We start from the raw sequence: 23,014 nt of genomic DNA on the forward strand, positions 1-23,014 counted from the left end.
TTACTAATACAATAAAGCTCCTTGGTCCTTTACTCAAAACCTCTTGCAATGAATATTAACATACAATTTGGCTTCTTTGCTACATGCAACACTGCTGTGTTTTCATTCAATGACTGACTTATAAGGACATTCAGATCATTTTGAAAATCATTTCTGAACCTACCACAAACAACAAGAACTCTGCAGATGCTGGAAACTCAAACAACACACATCAAAGTTGCTGGTGAACGCAGCAACATCTCTCGGCCTGAAACGTCGACTGTACCTCTTCCTAGAGATGCTGCCTGGCCTGCTGCGTTCACCAGCAACCTTGATGTGTGTTGCTCTGAACCTACCACTCTGTCTTTCACTCAATCGAGATGGGTATCTTCATATTTATCCACATCTGCTGTCTACTTCCCCACTCAATCAACCTGTCAAAGCCATCTTGAGGCCACTTGTCACAGCCCTCAATCCAACCCAGTTAGCCCATTGTCAATACATTCACTCACGCAATCAGGAGCCCTTACTCATCCTATCAAGACCTGCTTTTCTCATTCTTCTTCGGTGTGTATGAATGCCCCAGTACAGTGCCAAGGTTAAACTTCCATTATGTGCAGTCACACTCACCAGCTTCGGTGGGTAGCCGGTTGTAAGCATGGAAGTTGGTGCCCACACAGGAGCTGGTTGCAATGAGTGCATTGTTCCAATCACATTCACCAAAGGTTTGTGCCTCCATATAACAGATACAAAAAGCTATGTTTAGTCAACTAAATCTATACAGGCAAAATATCAGTAAATAAATGAACAAGTAAGGCTAGTAAAAAATAACTAAATCATAGATTTTGGAAGGGAAATGTTTTGGGGGAATTTGTAAGAGCTTGGAGATGGTAAATGTATGTGCAAAGAAAATGTGTCCACAGTCTAGAGGACAAGATCTTTTAACATAGATTTCCTGATCAGTACATTGAAGAACCCCAGTAGGAATGAAATTTTTCAATTATTTTAATGTAAATTCCCCAGTTGCCATGGTGAGGGTTGAAATTACATCACTGGACCACTGGTGCAAAATGGTGGCTGCCAGTCACTACAATTCGCATCCTGGAGTATTTCACATACAGGATATGCAATAACATCATTGATTGGAACTCAATGAGGGAACTCGTGAATGTCTTTGTTTTGGATTTGAGACGGGCAAGATTGAAACACAGATGACAACAGTGTTGCAGCTCTTTCAGAAAACCACCTACAACAGATTCTGACTGCCTTCAACCGTGCATACAAGAAACTTGGACTTACCACCAACTGAAAGGAGACTCAGATCATCTATCAACCGTCACTGATTGAGACAAATCAGATAGAACCATCATTTCAACTTGGCGAAACAACCCTGGAAAACATGGATCACTTTCCGTATCTTGGAAGTCACCTCTCCTCCAATGTCAACCTTAATGACGAGATCCAACATCATCTTAAATGCGCTGGAACAGCTTTTGGATGTCTTTCATGATCGTGACATCCAAACAGACACCAAAATGTTAGTGTACAAAGCAGTGGTAATCCCAACGCTCCTGTATGCATCAGAAACCTGAACAACATACCAACAACATCTGAAGGCACTTGAAAAGTTCCATCAATGCTGTCTTTGAAACATCTTAAATATCAGCTGGGAAGATAGAAGAACCAACGTCAGTGTGCTAAATGAAGCAAAAACAACAAGCATTGAAGCCTACGTCATCAAGAACCAACTAAGATGGAGCGGTCATGTTGTTCAAATGAAAGACGAACGTCTGCAGAAACAAATCTTCTACTCTCAGCTTAAAGAAGGCAAACATAAACGAGGCGGACAACAGAAGAGATTCAAAGACGTCTTAAAAGCCAACATGAAAAAATGTAACATTGATATCAACAATTGGGAAACCAATGCCAAGGACAGGAAACTCTGGCAAGACATCATCCAAGAAGGAACAGCAACTTTTGAAGCCAACAGATGTGCAGAATTAGAAGAAAAGAGAAGAAAATGGAAAGAGAGGCAGCAACAACCAAAGCCCGATCTGCCATCTGGAACTACCTGTCCTGAATGCAGAAGAACTTTCAAAGCCAAGATTAGACTCATAAGGCAATTGAGAGCCCATAAGTAGATCAACAGAATGAAGACCATCATCCTCGAACTCCAGGGATAGCCACGACAATGAATGTCATTGATACAGAGAGATAACACAAGGAAAAAGGATCTTTGTCTTAGCAAGTCAAATCAACTATCAACCTCTAACCCTACAATAATCCATTTTTAAAATTTTCCTCACACTTCCAAAAATTCCTCGCAAAATTCCCCACTCCCCTACACACTAAAGGGAATGTTACTGTGCTCAAAGCAGGTGACACGCAGGTTGGCGGTATTATGGATAATGTGGAAGTTTGTCATGATTTATAATGGGACATAGATAGGATGCAGACCTGGGCTGAGAAGTGACAGATGGAGTTCAATCCGGAAAAGTGTGAAGTGATTCACATTGAAAGGTCAAACTTTCACACAGAGAGTGGTAATTGCCTGGAATACACCGCAGGGGATGGTGGTAGCGGCTGATACATTAGTGATATTTAGGTGAGTCTTGGATCAGCATTTGAAAGAAAAAGATAGATGTTTATGGGCTACGTAGGAGAGACGTTTTAGATTGAACATAGATTAAGTTAAATGATTGGCACAGAATTTAAAATACACTTGGACTAAGATGTTAACTGTCCTGTGCTATCCCCAGTGGGGTCATCAGTTGATCTGCCACCTGTCTTCAGGGGTTTCGGCCGGCTTATGATCAAGACTTCCTCGAGGTGGTGGCCCAGCAGTGCTAAAGCACCACCTCCCACTGGTGAGCTTAAAAACTTGGCATCTGCCTCTATCAGAGTTGTTGGTCACTTCCATCCAACAGATAGTCTGCTCATCAGGTGTCTATGCAACTACTGAAAATTTGCAAAAGATGTATACCCTGTCCAACTATCTGCCCCTCTGGACGTACTTGGTCCACACCCATGTTGATCCTGTCTCTGCTGCCTCAGCTACAGCCCTGCTGGTTGACTTGATCTCTCTTCTAGTGAAGCCAAGGTCACACAGCCACTTCTGGAGAGTGAATGCAATAAACCTATGGCAACCTATTTCGAATAGATAGCATGAGACCTTCCACCCTCTGTCTCTGCACTCTGATCTTAATTCTGCATACTTGGTTAACTTGCGCTCATGGGCTTCATCGATGTTGTTTTCCCAGGGGACTGTGAGTTCACCAATAACCACTTCTCTACTGGTGTTAGACCATACGATTATATCTGGACGCAATGTGATGAAAGCTATTTGCTCTGGGAAACTGTCTTTCCCATCCAGGTCAGCCTTGACACACCGATCATTGGCTGAAGAAAATATGCTTGATCGTGAGCCTGTGCTGTACACCCTTGACTTGAAGCCTTCTTTCACAAATGATATGCGATGTTCTATGCAGCATGGGGCATGAAATAAGTTGTGCTGCAGTACTCTCTGCTCAACCGCTTCTGTTACAACTTTGAGAACATTGTTATGTCTCCAAGTATACCTGCCGCTGGAAAGATTGACTCTGCATGCACTCAATGGCTCCTTGACTCGATGGTTATAACTCCATCACATTGACCACAGTGTCCATTTCAGCCTCAAATATATTCAATGAATCAACTTTCATAGACAGAGACTTGCAGGGATCTCAGCGTGAGCTTGTTGGTTGATTACTGATTGACCTTGTTGGTTGATTACTAATTGACCTTGCTGGTTGTTGATCTAGGCATGAGCTTGTTGGTTGATTACTGATTGACCTTGCTGGTTGTTGATCTAGGCATGAGCTTGTTGGTTGATAGAATAGGTTTGAAAGGCTTTGATTTGCTATAAAACATGTTACTTTGTGAACACTTCATTGCAAGTTTCTAATTTGATACTTAGAGAATGAAATATTCCATGCATTCATGCAATGACCTTTGTAAAAGACTTACCTGTATTTATTCTGCAACTGTAAAATAATGAATGCACCTGTAAATTCATTTATTCCAGAGGGTGGTACATCCTACAGAGGTGATGAATGGGCCCATTGCCAGTTTGTCAATGGTTAATGATGAGTGATTCCATATTTACTAGTTGTTGCTTTCATATAATAGGTTAATCGATAATTAATTTGTCTTATGAAATATTGAAAATTTTACAAGCATAAATGATGTTGTCACATAATGTATGCTGAATTTACAGTCCATCACCTTGGTAATTATTCCATAGTTGCAACTGGTATTTACAGTATCTTACTCATGGATAATGGATAGTTTCTTTCTCATCTTTCATCACTTTCAGAGAATTGATAATAGTGTATTTACTATGATTGAAATTCTTTATTCAATGTATAAAATCTGCCCATGATCAGTTATTTATTCCATATATAGTCAGCTTTTTGTTTGAATAAATTCAGTTGATATGTTACTCCATTGTGATAGGTTGTCGTTGCTGGATAATTAATAGTCCTATGCAGAGATTATATTAACAGGTCGAACGCAGCTTCAAGCCATCAGCGTGGCATTTTAAGAATTTGAATATGTTAAACAAAAACTTGGTATGTAGTGGCTGGCAGCTCAAATGATTTATTAATTCTCTTGATAGAAACAACCTGTCATCATTATGTTGGCTACCACATCTAAAAAACAGACAAAAATATTCTATGTATCATGCTACAAATATAGCATATCATAACATGAACATGAAGATATGAAAACACAAATTAAGCAACAGTAGTATTTACTTTTTAACCTGTGTTAAAAATGCACCTTATGCTCAATGTCAGTCTTCTGGAATATATTTTATTATTAGTTAATTTATTTAGGTCATAAGATACAGGAGCAAAATTAGGCCATTGAACCCATCGAGTCTGTGCCACCATTTCATCATGGCCAATCCATGTTTCCTTTCAGCCCCAATCTCCTCCTTGCTCCCCGTATTCCTTCATGCCCGGATCAATCAAGAATCTATCAACCTCCGCCTTTAATATACATAAAGACTTGGCCCTCACAGCCCCTGTAGCAACCAATTCCACAGATTTACCACACTGGCTAAAGAAATTCTTCCTCTAATTTGTGGTAATATTACTTTATGCATTGTGTGCGAGTTAAATGTACTGTGAGTGACATAGTTAATTCAGAAACAAATGTACTGAGAGTGACATAGTTAATTCAGAAACAAAGGTTCTGAACTTAAAGAGGGGTAACTTTGAAGGTATGAGACGTGAATTAGCTAAAATAGACTGGCAAATGACACTTAAAGGATTGACGGTGGATATGCAATGGCAAGCATTTAAAGGTTGCATGGATGAACTACAACAATTGTTCATCCCAGTTTGGCAAAAGAATAAATCAAGGAAGGTAGTGCACCCGTGGCTGACAAGAGAAATTAGGGATAGTATCAATTCCAAAGAAGAAGCATACAAATTAGCCAGAGAAAGTGGCTCACCTGACGACTGAGAGAAATTCGGAGTTCAGCAGAGGAGGACAAAGGGTTTAATTAGGAAGGGGAATAAAGATTATGAGAGAAAACTGGCAGGGAACATAAAAACGGACTGTAAAAGCTTTTATAGATATGTAAAAAGGAAAAGACTGGTAAAGACAAATGTAGGTCCCCTGCAGACAGAAACAGGTGAATTGATTATGGGGAGCAAGGACATGGCAGACCAATTGACTAATTACTTTGGTTCTGTCTTCACTAAGGAGGACATAAATAATCTTCCAGAAATAGTACGGGACAGAGGGTCCAGTGAGATGGAGGAACTGAGCGAAATACATGTTAGTAGGGAAGTGGTGTTAGGTAAATTGAAGGGACTGAAGGCAGATAAGTCCCCAGGGCCAGATGGTCTGCATCCTAGAGTGCTTAAGGAAGTAGCCCAAGAAATAGTGGATGCATTAGTGATAATTTTTCAAAACTCGTTAGATTCTGGACTAGTTCCTGAGGATTGGAGGGTGGCTAATGTAACCCCACTTTTTAAAAAAGGAGGGAGAGAGAAACCAGGGAATTAGAGACCGGTTAGCCTAACGTCGGTGGTGGGGAAACTGCTGGAGTCAGTTATCAAGGATGTGATAACAGCACATTTGGAAAGCAGTGAAATCATCGGACAAAGTCAGCATGGATTTGTGAAAGGAAAATCCTGTCTGACGAATCTCATAGAATTTTTTGAGGATGTAACTAGTAGAGTGGATAGGGGAGAACCAGTGGATGTGGTATATTTGGATTTTCAAAAGGCTTTTGACAAGGTCCCACACAGGAGATTAGTGTGCAAACTTAAAGCACACAGTATTGGGGGTAAGGTATTGGTGTGGGTGGAGAGTTGGTTAGCAGACAGGAAGCAAAGAGTGGGAATAAACGGGACCTTTTCAGAATGGCAGGCGGTGACTAGTGGGGTACTGCAAGGCTCAGAGCTGGGTCCCCAGTTGTTTACAATATATATTAATGACTTGGATGAGGGAATTAAATGCAGCATCTCCAAGTTTGCAGATGACACGAAGCTGGGTGGCAGTGTTAGCTGTGAGGAGGATGCTAAGAGGATGCAGGGTGACTTGGATAGGTTGGGTGAGTGGGCAAATTCATGGCAGATGCAATTTAATGTGGATAAATGTGAAGTTATCCACTTTGGTGGCAAAAATAGGAAAACAGATTATTATCTGAATGGTGGCTGATTAGGAAAAGGGGAAGTGCAACGAGACCTGGGTGTCATTATACACCAGTCATTGAAAGTGGGCATGCAGGTACAGCAGGCAGTGAAAAAGGCGAATGGTATGCTGGCATTTATAGCAAGAGGATTCGAGTACAGGAGCAGGGAGGTACTACTGCAGTTGTACAAGGCCTTGGTGAGACCACACCTGGAGTATTGTGTGCAGTTTTGGTCCCCTAATCTGAGGAAAGACATCCTTGCCATAGAGGGAGTACAAAGAAGGTTCACCAGATTGATTCCTGGGATGGCAGGACTTTCATATGAAGAAAGACTGGATGAACTGGGCTTGTACTCGTTGGAATTTAGAAGATTGAGGAGGGATTTGATTGAAACGTATAAGATCCTAAAGGGATTGGACAGGCTAGATGCAGGAAGATTGTTCCCGATGTTGGGGAAGTCCAGAACGAGGGGCCACAGTTTGAGGATAGTGGGGAAGCCTTTTAGGACCGAGATTAGGAAAAACTTCTTCACACAGAGAGTGGTGAATCTGTGGAATTCTCTGCCACAGGAAACAGTTGAGGCCAGTTCATTGGCTATATTTAAGAGGGAGTTAGATATGGCCCTTGTGGCTACGGGGGTCAGGGGGTATGGAGGGAAGGCTGGGGCGGGGTTCTGAGTTGGATGATCAGCCATGATCATAATAAATGGCGGTGCAGGCTCGAAGGGCCGAATGGCCTACTCCTGCACCTATTTTCTATGTTTCTATGTTTCTATGTGATGTGCACCTTGGTCTAGAGGAACATTGTTTCGGTCTACAAGTGTATGGTTGAATGACAATAAACTGACCTTGAACTTGTTAGAGTTAGCTAATGAATCTTTCCAATAAATTATTCAATAATTTGACACACTTGAGATTTTGGTGATGATGGCCTGGCAGTTTTCAAGACTAGCGGATTTTATTCGTTAATAGTAGCTCAATACTCTTCGAATTCACTATGTATTAACAGCGTGATAACGTATTTTCTGGTAAGGCAGGGAAGTTGAAAGAGGGTGCAGTAAATGGTCCAGTGTGTGGAAGGGTGGATACCAGGGTCCTGGTATGTGAGAGGGAGTGAGAGAACCAAGGCTCCAGTGCATGGGAGGGCACACAGTAGCCAGTGTCCTGGCATGTGAGAGGGAGTTAGGAAACTGGGGCTCTGGTGTGTGGGAGGGAGCACAGTGGTATGTGAGAAGGAGTGAGAGATAAGGGCTCCTGTGTGTGGGTGAGACTGAGGGAGTCGGTACTCTGGTGAGTGGGTAGGAGTGTAGGAAGGATCACACAAACTAGGGTTGTGGTGCATGAGAGTAAGTGGGGGAACTGGAGCTCCACGCTGTGAGACGGAGTACATGATCCGATGCCATTTCCAGACCGGGGTTTCCAGTTATCCTGATGGAGTGTTAGATAATGGATTTTTCAATCTATTTGGAATTGCCTCATTATGAAACTTACGAAATCCATCATGTTTTTTCATAGACAAAGGTCAGTAAGCAGTAGGCAATGGTTAGATGACAGAATTTGGAAATGTCACAGGAAGTGGAGTTAATGAAAAATCAAAGGAGATTGCAAGGCTGGAGAAGACTGAAGTGACAAGGGGAGTAGAGATGGGTGAGTTCCAAGCGATATGGCCATTGTGTATACAGAAGGGATTGACTGCATTAGGCACTAGTTTAATTATACTGGCACAATATCATTGGCCCCAAGGGCCTGTTCCTGTGTTGTACCGTTCTATTTTCAATGATTTAAAGGGACAGTGATTTGGATGGTAATGACCCCATGTACAGGGGTTAGAGGCAATTAATGCTCGGCTGAACCGGTAGTTTATGGTCTCCGGCTTTCAGCCGTTTGGCGCAGGAGTATCTGCAAAGTCATCAAAGGTACGGTGTGCCGATGTCATCTGGCCGGAGCAAGCCTGGTCTCTGCCAAAGCCAGTGCCGGTAATTCACCCTTCCTCACCAGAGCAACCCTGTCCAGTTACCTCGCCGAAGTGAGCCTGCAAAGTTTCCTCAAGGTGGGTCCGTCAGTTAACCCACTGGAGAGAATCTGGAGCCGCTGTCTACTGTTCCTGGGCCGAGTCTAGAGCTCGCCACCACCCGGAGGTTCCAAGTACCACGTCCAAGTCCTGGCTCCAGCGGCATCCAAGTCCTGGCCCTGGCGGCATCCAAGTACCTAGTCAAGTCCTGGCCCTGGCGGTCTGTGATTCCTGTCCTACCCCACTGTTTGAATCCCTTCTCTGCCCCTCTCGCCTCTAGCCCTCGTCTGTAGCCCTCGCCTGCACCTTGGTCTAGTTCTATCGCTGGAGCTAGATAGGAACTGGTTCTTTGGTGTTTGTCCTGTCTTGTCCTCGCCTCCATGGGGTAAGTCAGGCCGTCTTACCGTTGCTCCGCGGGGGGTCATGTCTTGTCTTGTCTTGTCCTCACCTCCGTGGGGTATGTCAGGCCGTCTTGCTGTTGCTCTGCGTGGGGTCATGTCTTGTCTTCTCTTGTCCTCACCTGCATGAGGTAAGTCAGGTCATCTTGCTGTTGCCCCGTGGGGGTCATGAGTCCTGGCCCTATGTCCTGTTCCCAAGGAGGGGTCCCGGCTTTGTGTTCTGTGTATGTGTCCATGGTTATCTGTACCTGCTCTCCCGAGACCGAGGCTCTGTGTTCCCATGTTCCTCCTCTCCCTAGCCCATGTCATGTCCTTGCCTGGTTCTGGGGTCCGAGCCAGAGGCAAGACCCAGGTACTGGGTCCTTGCCCAGTCTCGGGCTCGGAGTCCATACCCTAGCCTCTTCATGTCTCCTCTAGTTCTAGGATCCAATTCCGAGTCCTAGCCCAGACCCCTAGTCCCAGCCTAGTCGTAGTCCTGAGTCCTTGTCCCGTTCGCTACTCCTGCTTCTGCCTAGCTCTCCTGGTATCGAACAATAAACTAAATCTGAGTAACCTCACAAGATGTGTCTTGCATTTGGGTCCACCCTTGCTCCCAATGCCCCCGCCCATTGTGACATTATCTGTACCTTGTGTGACTGTTCACACTCCAGTGTTGTTGCTGCTTACCAGCACAGACTCGTGAACAAGTCATGAATGTCTGCCTCAACAGTGGAATTTACATCCTGAGACAGAATAAATGTAGAAGGTCAGGTTTAATCTCCACCATCTAAAGTCTCTGCAGGAGGTACTGCCTCAAGAAGGCAACATCTGTCATCAAAGATCCCCACCTTCCTGGCCAAACCATCTTCTTGCAACCACCATTGGGCAGTAGGTACAGAAGGCTGAAGTCCCATACCACCTGGAATGCCTCTTCAACCTTAAACCAAGCTGCACAATCCTAATCACTATCTCAGTCTGCACGATGACCACTTTGCACTATCAAGAAGATTCTTGTTCTATTTGTGTGCTTCTTTCTATTAATTGTGTATAATTTACACTATGGTTTTCTTGTGACTACTGCTTATCAATGCTATGTGCCTGTGAGTAAATTTTTCATTGCACCTGTACATGTGACAATAAACTTAAATTTGACTTTACGTTTCCAGGACTTTGACTGGATGAGTTGGACCGTCCCACTGCTTGGTTGTAACAACACTTGGAACAATAGAATCTCATGCGCTGTGTAGGGAAGAGAAAGGTCTCGGTGTACATCTTCTTGACACTTTAGACATTAAGCCTAGAGTGAAGAAAGCAACCACTCTCACACAGTGAATATCTACTCGGTCAATGAAAACTCCTCAGCTCCCCTCTGAACCTGTCACCCCTTACATTAAACTAAGGGCCCTTGAACACACTAACACTGGGTAGGTAGGCAAGCATGCAAGCAAGGCATGGGAGTACATAGAGCCCATTTATTATCAGTGAACATTTTCCTCACCAGATACTGTTTAAGGCATTTAATTAATGTAGACAATATTCTCTGGTAGATCCAGTTGAAGAAGAATTTGAATCCAAACTCTCCAAATAAAACAAACATAATGACTTCCCCAGAAATCACTGGCAACTTAAGAATAAATCAAAGCAGCTGTGTAATGACCAGGAACACTATCTGCAGTTCTCACACTTCCCTCAGACTGACTCACTGCTTCCTGTAGGCTGAGAATTTTATTCTTTGACAAAGAAACAGAACCAGATTTTAAAAACATGTTTCTTGGTAGCTTGAAAACAAAGTTAAGGCCCCATTTAGCAGCCTTTCTCGGGCTTAAATCTGAGAATGAAACAGAAGCTGTGGTTAGGAGGGGACTGGCAATGGGGACATTTTGGGTCAGGTTAGACTCGTAGAGTTAGACAGCAGAGAAACAAACCCTTTGACTCAACTCATCTATACCAACCAAATGGCTTACCTGACCTAGTCCTAGTTGCCTGTGTTTGTCTCATATCTCCCAAAACCCTTGCTATTCATGGACCTGACCAAATATATATTTTAAAGATTGTAATTCTACCCACCTCTACCACTTCAACTGGCAGCTCATTGCATTTACTCACCACCATCTGTGTGGAAAAACTTGCCCCTTGGGGCCCCCTTTAAATCTTTCCGCTTCCACCTTCAGTTAAAGAGGAACACCACAGCAATAGACCCTTCAAACCACAATGCCAAATCTGAAACACCTATCTAATGCAATCCCATTCACCAGTTCACAGTCCATTGTGTCTGCACCAGCCTCAGCCACCTATTCACACTAGCCCTATATTAATACCATACTGGCTCTTAACTCCATCCCAATAATCACATTCTCTTCATCTAACCTGTTTTCAATTGTTTGCCCAGTAAACCCCTCTGCTTCGGCTACCACCCTCTAAACAACAGTAGCTAATTAACCCATTACCTTGGGATGTGTGAGGAGTCTGTAGCCACTGGAGAACTTGCAGACTCCTCACAGACAACCCCTGAAGTCAGGATCAAACCCAGGTGTCTGGAGCTGAGAGGTAGCTTATTGCTTCTATAATCTTTTTAGTTAGTGCATGATCCATATAATCTTATTCTGTTTGCAGCCCCTTTTAAGTTCTGTTTATGATGAAACAGCAGGTGAGATGCCATTGACTGGGATTATCTAGGGAACAAAAGGCAGCTAGTATAAGCTATTTTTAAAAATGCCACTTCTTTCTATTGTACTTAATTACAAGTGGTCCTGTGGGATAATGACAACCTGACTACAACGAGGAGTACTCATTCATCACAATCATGGCAGAGAACAGGGATGGTCACAATATAAATCAGAAGCATTAGTGGGTTTTTTTTGTATTTTGTGAATGTTACCGGAAGTTGGCTCCACTACCAGGCTTCACCTGTGTGACTAGGCCAAATTTTGAGAATCCCAAGCTAAGGCAGAAGTCTTGAAGCCTTGAAATTCTGCTCAGCCATTAGAAATTGGGTTTCATTGTTGAAGTCTTTGTGGAATCCATCGGAGTTAATATAGGCAGTGATTTGAGCCTCCTTGCAGGTTTGCAGATTGTATTAATCCGGTATTTCTTCTGGATCTTGACAATCCTTCCAGAAACCATGGAAAAATAGGAAAGACAGGTGGTAGCAATGGGTTCCTCCTTATTATTCGATTTCCTGGTTTTTCCATCAGCCCTTTTAAAGGCCCAAAGAAACTGATGGTAGCAGAACACTGTATTTGCAATGGCTATAGGATTAACTTTGATGGCACAAAGCTATTGTGTCACACCAATGGCTTTTGGGACCACCTGGTAAAAGAAGTCATTGAAATAAAACTTGACGAAAAGAATTTTAACATAGATGAAGTTCTCACTCTAAGTAAGAACTGAAATTTGATTGTAAACAAGGTGGGAGATTGGTTCAGCCCTCATCCACTCAGGAGGAATGGACTGTGGCGGTATAAATGCCACCAAGCTAGACATGCTCAGGCATCATCCCTGATGAAGATGGATGAGTTTATCATCAAAGCATCGGTTATAATCAGTACATGTACCTGGCTGGATACCCCAGAAGAGATTACTTGTCAAAACAGTGATGGTTTGCATGCTTCATACAACATTTCTTTGCTCATTGCTAAATCCTTTTTTGCAGAAGAACTGATTCTGCCAGCAGCAAGGGAGGTTCTGATTACCATTTTGCATAAGTCATCAGACCAAATAATTAAAGCAATTCCTCTCAGCTACAACTCAGTTCAAAGGTGAATGGATGAAATGCCTAAGAAGGAAGACACATTGAGCAACATGCATAGGGCAACAGAATTTGCTCTGTAATTGGATGAGTCAATTTTGCCAGGCAATTAATCTTTGCTTTTTGGTTATGTTTGCTTCATGAATGATGAAAATATGGTTCAATAGTTATTATTTGCAGGTTGTTATTTTCTACTAACAGATACAAAGGGGGAGTCAATATTTTGGGTTGTGAGCAATTTTTCAAAGACGGACATTCCACTCACTAACATTCTTGCTTGTGCAACAGATGGGGCACCATCAATGATAGATGCTACCGTGAAGTTATTATTTTCTCTAAAAAAGCTATATCTAAGATATTTACCATGCACTGTGTAATTCACAGACAATGCCTTGTAGCAAAAAACCCAAGTGATTGGCTGCACAAATCATTAAGAACTGTTATCACGGTGGTAAATACATAAAAGGAACTCCTATGCTCTCAGTTCTCGGCTATTTCGAGAACTTTGTATTGAGAATGATGAACAGTTTGAACAGTTGCAGTTGCACACAGATTTCAGATGACTCTCAAAAGAAATCTGCCTAAGATATTTTAATGCATTTTTTGAAACTGTGATGAAATTCTTTGAAGACTTGAATGCTTCATTCAGTAATCAACTCAAGCATATTAGGCATCATGTTGCTTATTTGTCAGAATTATTTCCAAAGTTTAATGAAATCAATATTCAATTGCAAGAAAATCATGTGAGTCTTTTCAAAGTCAAAATTAGTTGTCTCCACATTTCTGTCTAAATCTCTATTGAAGTGCAACATTGGCTGATGTGACCTTTTCCAATTTCTGAACCTCTCCAAGTTGGAAGAGGAAGAAAGAACACCAGGTGATGATCTTAAACTATACTGTGCCACCTGGGTGAGCTGCATTAAAAGATGTCAGAGAGATTTCAGGATTTTGTCTCAATCCAAATTCCAGATTGGGTAATAACTCCATTCCTGAACACTTGGAATGAGGAACTAACAGGAAAGATGGAGGAAGAACTGATCTCGCTACAAAATGACTTTGAGCTGAAGTTGAGGTTCAGAAAATCATATCACGAATTTTGGTTGCAGAAAGAAATCTCTGAACACTATCCTGCACTGTGGAAAAGGTCAAGATGTTCTTTATTGCCTTACTAGCATCATATTTAGTGGATTGTGGTTTCAGTGCAGTGTCCCAACTTCTTTCAAAGCAACGAAACAGACCGTAAATTACTGAATGTGGGTGTCTGATATTCCTTCTGAGTGACAGTCAGCCTGATGTTGAGAAGCTGCTATCACTGCACCAAGCCCATCCATCTCATTGAAAGGTGAAACAGCAATGAATTAGTGAATAGCTGGACTACTAATGTACACTCCAGAATTACTTTACTATAATTAATTTTTTTTTACAGCTTTAAATAGATTTGAATCATTTTGGTCATTATTTATCACTGTTTTGAACTTGCAGTTTCCACTTTCTTTCACTGTGCGTCATAAATCAAAGTTCTTTATAGTTTCTATGTAATGACTGGAAAGGGAGAGGAGGGAGTGGGGATGTGGTCTGGAAGCTAAGGGACGGTAACCCAAACCACTTTGTGAGCCACTGCTCTAAACACTAACTGCTCATGTTCCTGTGTAAAAGACCCTTAAACATTGCTGCCCTATCTGCTTCCGTCACCTCCCCTGGTATCTCCTCCCAGGCACCTACCACCCCTTGTATAGAAACTTTGCCTTGTAAAAACTGTTTTAAATTCACCTGCCCCCCCCCCCCGACAATGAGTATTTGATATTTCCACCCTCCGATCAACATGAACTATCTATCTTGTTTACACTTCTCTACTGTACTACTGTCAGATTCATAGAGACCTGCACTGGTTTACTTTGACCTCTGAAAGGCTTGCACTGCAATGACCCTTGCCAATCAGCTGGGTGCTGCCTTCTCAGAGGGGCATGACGTTCCAGGACCGGCTCTCGGTCAGGGGAAATCCCTGCCTACTGAAATTGCATGCCAGTTATTCATGTATTCATGCCTGTTTTGGGCAAATTCCAGGGAGTCCAGCTTCTAGTGTGGGGTTAGAGCCGCAGTAACAGCCAGATACACTCATTTTTATTGATGCGTTCAGCATCAGTGCTACGTGCTAGTTAGGACATAAATAGAACAGGTCTAGTAGTTTAGAACTGGGTGTGCAGGAGACACTCTGGGACAATCAGCAGAAGACATACATTTCAGCACAATCTAACTCCAGCCCACAGTGGAGTTGCTCGTACTGTACTTTCAACAGAGTTAAGATTATGGCTCTCCTCCCCTGACCCAGGTACTAAAGACAAGTTCTATAGAGCAACTGAAGGCTTCATTTTCAGTTTGTCACACTAGCGGGTCTTATGTTAATTGCATCAGACTACATAATATTCAGAGCAGGGACACAGCGATTTAGTTCCAGAATATTTATATCTTCTACCACCTTTTTTCTGTTCATCCCTCTATTCCTTTCTCCCTCGTGTCTCCCTTAAATGTATCTTTAAGTCCGCTTCAGTGCTCTGTGCATTTAGTCTCATTTCCTCACCGGGATCTGTGTGAAATGTGGTTTTATTTTCCCTTATTCCTGAACTGGTGTTTCGCATGAGTGATATCGTCTTCCCTACCTTCACCAGATGAACACCTTTCATATCATAATGAGGCAGGTGAAGACTACACGACAGTGTGCCATCCAGTTAGATCTTCTTCCTCAATTTCACTTCCCCACCCTGTCCATCAACTACTTGGATTTCGAGCTCCTATTCATTATAAGCGGGCATAATCCTAACCACAGTGGGTGACGCCATGCCACAGATGCTAGAGCTGCTGCCTCACAGTACAAGAGACCAAGGTTCAATCTGACCTTGTGTACTATCTGCATGGAGTCTGCACGTTCACCCTGTGGCCATGTAGGTTTCCATCAGCTGCCCCTGGTTCCATCCAAAGTCCCAAAGATATGCTGGGTTGCTAAGTTAGTTGGCTGCTGCAAATTTCTCCTAGTCAATAACCAAGTGGTAGAATCAAGTCAAATCGAGCTAATTACTATGTAAACAGTTAGAGTCACGTACAGATACAATGACAAACACAAAGGTACAGGCAACGCACGCAATACAAATTATATATAAATTAAAGTTAAATTGTACCAAATTATGAAAAGAAACTGGGGCAATTGATGGGACTGTGGAGTGAATAAAGGAGATACGTGTAAAAGAAATTCAGCATGTCGCCGTTCACTATCATCAATGTTTATAGAAGCACAATAGAAAGCATCCTATCTGGTTGCTATGGCAACTTCTCTGCCTGAGACTGCAAGAAACTGCAGAGAGGTGTGAACACAGCTCAATCCATCATAGAAACCAGCCTCCCCTCCATCAACTTCATCTATAATTTTTTCTCCCTCAATGCAGCAACTAACATAATGAAAATTCCTTCCCACAACAGACAATCTCTCTTCACTCCCCTCACCCACACAAAAAGGCTGAGAGCATGTACCACCAAGTTCAAGGACAGTTTCTATCTGCTGTTGTAAGACCATCGAATGGTTCCCTAATACAATAACGTAACCTCATGACCTCACAATCTACCTCTTTATGACCTCGCACCTTTCGTCGGATGGCACAACACTTCCTTTGTAGCTATGACAAGTTATTCAGCATTTCCCTTGGACACCTTCAAGAAAATTAACTGTATGGATGACATGCAAAACTAAGTTTTTCACTGTACTTGGAACATGTGACCCTAATAAACTAATTTACCATTTCATAAGCGTTTGATGTTAGAGAATGAGCAATCTTGTTTCACTGTAGTCCGACTCTGCGATTATGACTAAAAATCCACAGGTATTGGAAGCAGAGAATTCCGAAGATTCATTATGGATAGCCAGAGCCCTCTGGAAAATTTGGAATTTTCATGGCCTTGCTAGCTAGTTACACTTGGGAGGGAGATTAGGCTTAGCCAGCTGTAAAAACATTGCTGTGGATAGAACATATCCAGCATGTTGTTCACTACTCTGTTCAAAGATCGCTAACCAAGGGATTGGAGGATGTTCAGATAAGGAGAGGTTAGTGTGGGAAGGTTACCATCGCCAGGAAATGCCAGCCAATCTTCTCCACTACACTTGCTTCTTCTAGTTTGCATTCCTTTATCTCCCAAACAACCTCTTCCAGAGACAATACTATTCAGTTTTATTTCCTTTTGGACACCTCTCTCATCTCAGTAATCAAACAACCTTGGTTGTGCTGCCTCCATGTCAAGTATATCCTTTCTGAGGTAAGACCATAAGACATAGAAGCAGCATTAGGCTATTCAGCCCATCAAGTCTGTTCTGACATTTTGATCAACTTCTGCCTTGAATATACCCACGGACTTGGCCTCCACCACAGTCAGTGACAGAGCATTCCACAAACTGTACCCACCTCACATTTCTCTCCAATGTCTATGTTAATGGCCATTGTTTTTTTTTATATAGCTGTAGAAATATTTGCATTTATAAGCTTATTAGAAATAAATAGGCCAATCAAATCTGCCCTGTATTTCAATAAAATTGAGTCACAGCACAGACACAGATCCTTTGGACCACCAGCCACCCATTTGCACTAATACTACATTCATGCTGTTCTCATTAACCACACACCCACGCTCCTGGGTAATTAAACCAGCGTATTAACCTATCAATTCACATGTCTTTGGGATGTGGGAGGAAACTGGTTCCTTGGGGGAAACTCACAAGAACATGCAAACTCCACCCACAGACAGCACCCGAGGTCAGGATTGATCCTGGGTCATTGGAGCTGTGAAGTTGCACCACAGTCCTGCCCATAGCTGATCCTTCATCTCAATAACACTTTCCTGTGAGTCTTCAAATATCTGGAAATCTCTTCATCTCAATTTAGAATGCAAAACCTCCCAGAATACCAAATTCCAAAAATCCACCATCCCCTGAGTGAAGCCATTTCTCCTCACCTCTGTCCCAAGTGACCTATTGTAAGGCACAAGTCAGTAATGTGTAGGAATACCTTCCACGTGCCTGGATGAATGCCACTCCCTGACTAGTACCTGACTTCTCAGTTAGTGACAACATCTTCCCCATACCTATTGCTGAGAATTTTGTTTTATATTTTGATTAGATTGTTTCTCATTCTGCCAAATTCCAAAGAATAGAGGTCTATTCAACTCATTCCTCTTCATGTTATGAGCCAAGAACCAATCCGCATCATATGCCCTTTAGAGCGAGAACACTCTGTTGGCCAGAAAGAAATACAATCTACAAATCAGCAAACAGGAATGATGGAAGAGTGGTAGAAACAGACAACACAAAAGCCTTTGGTCTTGCCATGTGGTTTCAGGAATGAAGGTGACCATTTTGTGACAAACACAAGAAAATCTGCAGATGCTGGAGATCCAAAGTGCTGGAGGAACTCAGCAGGTCAGGCAGGATCTGTGGAAAGGAATAAACAGTCAAAGTTTTGGGCCAAACCTTTTCTTCAGGACTGGAAAGGAAGGGGAGAAGCCATTCTGTAAGGCTGTTCTTGTAGCTACCATTTTGCGAACTGTTAGTGAACCGGTTCTTGCTCAGGAATAACTTAATCAGAGCAACTGAACATGGACACAATGAGTTTTCTGGTGATCTGATAAACCTGATACTATTGCCAGATAAAAAAAAAACTCTTTATTATGTAAAATGTCAGGCTTTTAGAAGGAACATGCTGTGATCTGGTCAGCTGAACCCCATGCTTGGTTGACCTGGTTTACACCAGTCTGTGTTGGAAAGAATGAAAGGACGTTCCTTGGACACAAGGCTGGAGGAAAGAATCATAAAGCAATTCTGCTTGTAGCTTTGGATCACATCCAATAAGTAGCTGACAAAGGCTGGTCAGATAAGCTTGAGCCAACGAAATTGAAATATCATAGATTGATCTGATAAGGGAAAAGATAAGGACTTTGGGAGTACACACAGCGACAACTCTGTGGAGACCAATCATTGCAGATATGGATGACCCACATCAGAAACTTGGAAATTACGTCAGAATAAAGAAGAATGCTGGCCAGCAAAGACTCTTTTTCCCAAGTATTAACTTTTTCCTTCTTGACTGTTCATGGCACATCAGGCAAACTTAGACTGTGTGTACACAGATATTTAGCTTTGTAAAGTCATGTGTTTGTTAACTGATCCAGTAACCGATCTGCATTTCAGTAAATACAGATTCTCTGTGTGCCTAACTGATCACTATTGTTGAGGGATAATGCTTGTAACAGAATTGCCAAAATCTGTTGGGGATTGAGGATAAATTTCTCCATAAAGTCAGTGTGAGACTCGACTCTGACCACATTGTGAGGTGCAGAGAGTGCTGGACCCCACCACCCATGTCATACCTCCTTCTCACTCCTGCCATCAGGAAGAAGGTACAGGAGCCTCAGGACTCAAACCACCAGGTTCAGAAACAGTTATCACCCCTCAGCCATCTGGCTCTTAAACTAAAGGGGATAATTTCAGTCCACTTCACTTCCCCCATCATTGAAATGTTTCTACAACCTGTGGACTCATTTTCATGGACTCTTGATGTCAGGCTTTCAATATTTATTATTTATTTTTTATTATTATTTCTTTCTTTTTGTACTTGCACAGTTTGTGGCTTTTTGCACATTGGTTGAAGTGTGATTTTTTCAGGCACAGATTGGTGTGGTCTTCCATTGATCCTATTATGGTCATTCTATTATGGATTTATTAAGCATACCTCCAAGAAAATAAACCTCAGAGTTGCATATGATGATACATATGTACATTGACAATAAATATACTTTGTACATTGAAGGCTGGAGGACTTGAGATTTGTTTTTGATTGAAGGGAACTCCTCCAGAAATACATATTGTGGGAATGGCCACAATATGGGAAGTATGCTGGTCACACTGCTGGTGAAGGGAAAACTGCTGGCAAAGAACTTTGGAAGATTGCTCGAGGGGGATTGTCACACAAGGACTTTAAATGATTACAGAAGCCAGGCAATTGGCTGTTCAATTGAGGATTGTGGAGAATGCTTGCAGAAAGATAGGTAGATAGATACCTTATTGATCCCAAAGAAAATTACAGTGTCACAGTTGCACTGCAAGTGCACAGATATACAAATATACAAATATTATAAGAGAAGTAAGAAAGAATAAAAAATAAGTTACCGCAAACAGTCTAACAGGAGGGGGTCATCACTTCCCCAGCTATAGGTTGACTCACTATAGAGCCTAATGGCCGAGGGTAAGAATGACCTCATATAGCACTCTTTGTAGCAATGATGTTGTCTAAGACTATTACTAAAAGTATTCCTCTGTTCAGCCAACTTGGCAGGCAGAGGGTGAGAAACATTGTCCAGAATTGCCAGGATTTTCTGTAGGGTCCTTTGTTCTACCACAGCCTCCAGAGTGTCCAGTTTGACTCCTGTAACAGAGCCAGCCTTTCTAATCAGTTTATTGAGCTTATTGGCATCACCCATGTTGATGCTATTTCCACAGCACTCCACCACATAGAAGATTGTATTGGCAACAACAGACTGTAGAACATGTAAAGGAGAGGCTTGCATACTGCAAAGGACTGCAGTCTCCTCAGGAAGTAGAGGTGACTCTGGCCTTTCTTGTATGCAGCCTCAGTGTTGGTGCTCCACTCAAGACTGTCATCCAGGTGCACCCCCAAGTACGTGTAGATCCTCATCACATCCACATCCATGTCCCCACCATCAATAGTAACAGGGAGCAGAGCAGGCTTAGTCTTCCTAGAGTCCATCACCATCTCCTTTGTCTTACTGATGTTGAGCTGCAGATGATTCAGCTTATACCATTTGACAAAGTCCTCCACCAGGGCCCTGTATTCATCCTCCTGTCCTCCCTTGAGACACACAACTATTGCTGAGTCATCAGAGAATTTCTGAGATGACATGACTTAGTATTGTATTTAAAGTCCAAGGTATACAGGGTAACCAGGAAGGGAGCTAATGCAGTCTCCTGTGAGGTCCTAGTGTTGCATATAACCATGTCTGACACACAGTTCGGAAGCTGCATGAACTGTGGTCTACCCGTCAGGTAAACCACAGCTAAAATATAGCAAGAAAAATCAGAATAGGAAAATATAGAATATTGGCAGAAAGTTTAAATAAAGTGAGAAAGATCTTTAGAGAGAACATTGAATATTGGCAGAACACTAGTCTTCACAAGCTATGGGCTCGTCAGGACTTTTCATCTCATGTTCTTGATACTTATTGCTTTTTTTGTTATTAATATTTCTTTTTTTGTATTTCCACAGTTTGGTGCCTTATGTATACTGGTTGTTTGTCTGTCCTGTTGGGTGTGGACTTTCATTGATTCTATTCTGTTTCTTGGATTTACTGTGTATGCCCACAAGAAAATGAGCCTCAGGCTTGTATGTTGGTGTCATATATGTATTTTGACAACACGTTTATTTGGACTAGAGCATGAGAGATTAGAATGTGAAAACAAGAGGCTCCATGAAGAGGTAGTAAACATTTTTGAGAAGCTTACTAGTTTACAGACGCAGAGAAGTCTGGATTTGACACTATGGACCAGTTTCAGTAACAGTGTGAACAGATGGTTAAAGAGTAAACAAGAAGCAGAAACCCAAGTAGCTAACAGCGAGGTGGAGGGATTGAGGAAATGGTGTGGTGATATTTAACAACAGCTAGGAATGTGATACAGAAGTCGGTCCATGAAAAGGAAAGCAACACTGGAGATCATACAAAGTGTTTAAAGCAGATACAAAAGCTGCAGAGCCAATTTGCTACACAGAGCGGAATACTATAGGCTTCCGTATTTGAAAGAGGGGAGGAAGGTGAATAGGGAGATATAGATTGGAGTGCTTTAGCAGATAAGGAAACAAGATACAGTTATGAAGAGGAGCCTCCTCCTGAGGATCTCTCACCAACATACAACCAAAAGAGGCTGGTGTTACTGTGGGACTTGGCCCGAAACATCGACTGTTTACTCATTTCCACAGATGCTGCCTGAGCTGAGTTCCTCCAGCATTTTTTGTGTATTGCTTGGATTTCCAGCTTCTGCCAATTTTCTCGTATTCATGCTGCTACTATCTGTACATTTGACCCCCACCCCCAGTTACTGTCGGGGGGGGGGGGGGGGAGCCAGAGCAGGAAATCAAAACCAAACTATAACATACACTACCTGAGGAATATTGCCAAGGATATCAGGGCATACAAGCCTGGGGATGATTCGAGGGAGCTGTTCCTGGCAATACACAGTCTAGATGACATCGAGGAAAAGAGACTGTTTATAACATGCTTACAATGAAACATACACTCTGCTTTGTCAGAAACACAGCAACACAATGGGGAAGCAAATGAGGAGTTAAAGAATTCCATACTGACTGTTATGGGTCGAAACAGCAGGGACCCAATAGTTGAGCTAAGTAAATGTTACCAGCGGAGAGAAGAACACCCCAGCGTATTTTTGTCCCATCTATGGATGGTGTTCCAAGAGGTATGTGGATTAACATTATATCAAGATCATTTAGACCAAAAGCAAAACGCAGTTCATTTAAATCCAAACAACTTTATTAAAACACATTTAAAACTCACAAGAGGATTTTTATCTTATAAAACTGTTGTAGCGTGGCTGAAATCACCGGAGAAACAGAGTCACTGGTAGATACAAAGCAGCTTCTTTATTCAACACAACAAGCAGGCATTATACAGACGGAGACGCTTTCGGGAGAAAGGTCTACTAGCTCAATGTGGGCTCGATATTTATATGCTAGACACAAAAGCAATCGCGACTTAAGAAGTTATAGACAATGCATAGACAATTGAAGCTACATACAAAATATCACACCATCCATTCCTTCCGACGCCAACATGTCTGGGTTGGTATCCACAGCCCTTAGGATTTATCTGGCATTTTACATGTTAACACAGAAGACAATTGATATTTATAATGTATAGATAATACTGTCTTCGAAACTACAACATCAGGTCAAACTACAGCGCCAGAAGCATCTGGTATTCACACCCTATTAGGAAGCGCATTGTTGTGGACTCAATCCACAGTACTTTGTCAAACGGTTAAGATAGAAGTCTGGTGGCCAAAGTCTTTAAAGTGTAAACAAATCATCTACCCAAAAAAAACATTTCCAAACTGCAACTTAATTATAAAGCACAAAGGATTTCCAA

This window comes from Mobula birostris, chromosome 10 (genome assembly GCF_030028105.1).
Source record: "Mobula birostris isolate sMobBir1 chromosome 10, sMobBir1.hap1, whole genome shotgun sequence".
Lineage (NCBI taxonomy): Eukaryota > Metazoa > Chordata > Chondrichthyes > Myliobatiformes > Myliobatidae > Mobula > Mobula birostris.